The sequence below is a fragment of the Physeter macrocephalus genome, unplaced genomic scaffold (genome assembly GCF_002837175.3).
Source record: "Physeter macrocephalus isolate SW-GA unplaced genomic scaffold, ASM283717v5 random_5520, whole genome shotgun sequence".
Lineage (NCBI taxonomy): Eukaryota > Metazoa > Chordata > Mammalia > Artiodactyla > Physeteridae > Physeter > Physeter macrocephalus.
Window position 1 is genome coordinate 1 of NW_021150804.1, and position 2,915 is coordinate 2,915.

A 2,915-nucleotide genomic window follows, 5' to 3' on the forward strand; every position below is an offset into this window, starting at 1 on the left:
TTTTTTTTTTTTTTTTTCTTTAAGTAACCTGTGCCTTCCAAGTCTCAACGAGAGACGTGTAACCAGCCACCTTGGGTGGTAAGGAGTAAAAGGACCCGTGGCCCGTACGGGGATCGAACCCGCGACCTTGGCGTTATTAGCACCACGCTCTAACCAACTGAGCTAACCGGCCACGACACGGCGCCCTCCCTTTTCACTGAAACTTTCTAACCACCATTTCCCGCAGTACCTCTTCGGGCAAAGACAAACGTTTACTTTTCAGGGTCCTCGGATACCTAGCTGCTCCCTGTGTAACCCACCAAAGATCTGCTGTGCCCTCTACACAGAAAACCAAACTCGGACAGCAGCCCTTTGTCCAAAAGGAAGCCTTGGGTTGCAGGGCGCCAAGCAAGGGACTGCGAGACAAGTCTCACGTCCACTCCGCCTTCGTCTGTGAGATACGGGTGCTTTTAAAGGGGAAGAACAAAGAAGCTGGCGTTGACCACCGACTCCTGACATTTCGGAATCATTGCTTCAGGAGTCAGGATGTTTCCGGTTTACCATTCTCCGGCCAGGTGGTCCCCGGCTCGGGGATCTCTTAGCTCAACTTGCCCTGCAGAAACAAACTGACTTTGGACGTTAGGGATGATATCGATAAGAGCAATTTTACTACATTAACGATGTTATCAACAGCAGCAATTTTAGTCTGACTCTGGTTGATTAGTGCTCAATTGGCACAGAATTGAGGTCAGAGGGGACAAGAAAGGACGGCCTGGCAGACCAGTGGGCATTTCCCCCTCTCCGTCCCTCGGTTTCTGTCGGTCAAACACTGCCCCGGCACAGAATGGGCAGCTGCCAGAGTTCAAGGGCACCGAATGCCGGTTACTTTTCTGCGATCATGTTCTGGCACCTAAGAGATGGTGATCACAGAACGTCCTAAGGTCACATAACCCACAATAGGACAAAATCGAGCAATTTTCAGAAATCTGCTGTACCCGGACGCTGCCTAAAAATGTCTGTCCTGCCTTTGGAAAGGAATTCTTCGCTTAAGGGTAGTATTTGCCTGGTGTGACTCATTGACTTTAGTATTATTGGTTTTAATACAGAAGCGCAGTAACCCCGATCATTTCCCGGAAGAGAGAAGCAATTCAACGTGGCCGAACCTGGGCTAGCCAGAAAGTCTCTTCTCTCTTAGACACACCAGCGGGGGGATTGGGGGGGGGGGGGTGGGGTGGGGGGAAATAAGCACAAGCAGGGGAATCTCAGTTTCCTTAGTGTAGTGGTTATCACGTTCGCCTCACACGCGAAAAGTCCCCGGTTCGAAACCGGGCGGGAACATCTCACCTCTCCGCTGTTCGCTTTTTTGAAGCATCCTCCTGGACCTCTCAGGAACCTTCCGAGAAACCAGGTAGGTGAGGCGGCTCCCGAACGCCGACCAAGTCTCACCCGGAAACCTGGGGGACTCCGCGAGCATCGACAATCGGAGCCGTCGGAATATCCTTCAGGCACCATATTCCATCTTGTATGACAGAGCCTGCCCTCACTCCTAGTTCAGGGGCTGACTGCCAGCCATTTACACAACGGCACATACTTCCATGGATTCCCCTGGCCGTTGGCCGCAGCTTCCTCCAGAAACGTCGGCTTCCTCTTTCACGTCCAGGAGTACGACTGAAAACCAGTGTGCCTTCTTTCCGTTTGGTTTTCTTTCAAGAGAAAGCGTCTGATTCTGTTTATTAAGGGTGGAAAGCAACAACAACCACCAAATTCTCCTGAGAGAAGCTACACTTGGAACTTAACCTTTTAAAGGGGTTGGGGGTGGGGGCGGGGAGGGGGAGAGGGCGCAAGAGGAACGAAAGAAGAGAATAAGGCCGCGGTGCTCTGTGGCCGGTTAGCTCAGTTGGTTAGAGCGTGGTGCTAATAACGCCAAGGTCGCGGGTTCAACCCCCGTACTGGCCACTCCCTTCGATCGCCTCCGCAGGGGCCCTCCCCTGTCAACCCAATTGGGAGGATTCTTGCTTCTTAAACCTACACACAACTGCGAAGGGTAGAGAGTGCTCTCTAGAGTAACGTGCTCCAAGTCCCCCTCCCTCGCTTACCTTTTATCCACTCCTTACCCGGCTCGGCTCTCGGCCTACTACAACTTCAACATTCTTCCCGGCAGGCAGTGTTCTCTTTCCTCCGGGACCAGTGGCTGCGGACAGAGAGACGTGCAGGGCCAGAGGACACAAGAGTGGGAGCTCGACCTAACACGAAAAATGGGCGGGAAAAACTGGAAAAGATTACTGGCAACCTTTGGTTACAAGCTTATTCGCTTTTAAATTCTCTTTCCAAAGTAGTTGCGCAATCAACGTCCTTTCTCAAATCCTCAAGAGATACAAAGTAAAGAGGCGTTCTTCAAAGGTCGTTCTTTCCACGTCTCTGACGACTCTTTCAGAGAAACTGACAGCCGAGATTGCCCTGTGAGGAAGGACCACGCCGGGTGGACTGGTTCAGGATACTTCCTCTACCCTCCATGTCGGCAGCACTTTGAGCAAGAAACACAAAACACAGACTTTTCTTTTCTTTTCTAAGGACAGGAATCGAATCTGGATTCCTTAGACAGACGTGCATCTCATATCGTTGCTTCTGACTTGAAAGGACAGTTCAGTATCATGGTCACTTCTCTGATCTTTGTGGGAAGTCCTTCCCCAGACTTGTACAGTTTCCCTACCTGCGTGCGCTGACCAGTGCTAAGCTCCACGTGGAGTGCTTTCTGGAGGTTTCTCTTCTCACGGCTCTCTCCTTTCAGGTACTCTGTGCTGCCAGCTTTAGCTGCCTTGGTCTCCTGGACTATCCGCCCTGTCACTTCAACTCAGGGAGTTCACCAGCCTCCGCCTGGGTTCCTGTTGCACGCACTGGGGCCTGGAAACTCTCTCAAGGCAGTAAGAACTAGGCTG

At 51.8% G+C, this 2,915-nt stretch overlaps 3 non-coding genes across 3 annotated transcripts; 2 read left to right on the plus strand and 1 right to left on the minus strand.

Annotated features, from left to right (window-relative positions):
* Positions 1 to 98: 98 nt before the first annotated feature.
* TRNAI-AAU (transfer RNA isoleucine (anticodon AAU)) lies at positions 99 to 172 on the minus strand. Its single transcript has one exon. It is a non-coding gene; the product is annotated as a tRNA-Ile (tRNA).
* Positions 173 to 1,244: 1,072 nt separating this feature from the next.
* Positions 1,245 to 1,317, plus strand: TRNAV-CAC (transfer RNA valine (anticodon CAC)). Its single transcript has one exon. It is a non-coding gene; the product is annotated as a tRNA-Val (tRNA).
* Positions 1,318 to 1,861: 544 nt separating this feature from the next.
* Positions 1,862 to 1,935, plus strand: TRNAI-AAU (transfer RNA isoleucine (anticodon AAU)). Its single transcript has one exon. It is a non-coding gene; the product is annotated as a tRNA-Ile (tRNA).
* Positions 1,936 to 2,915: the final 980 nt, after the last annotated feature.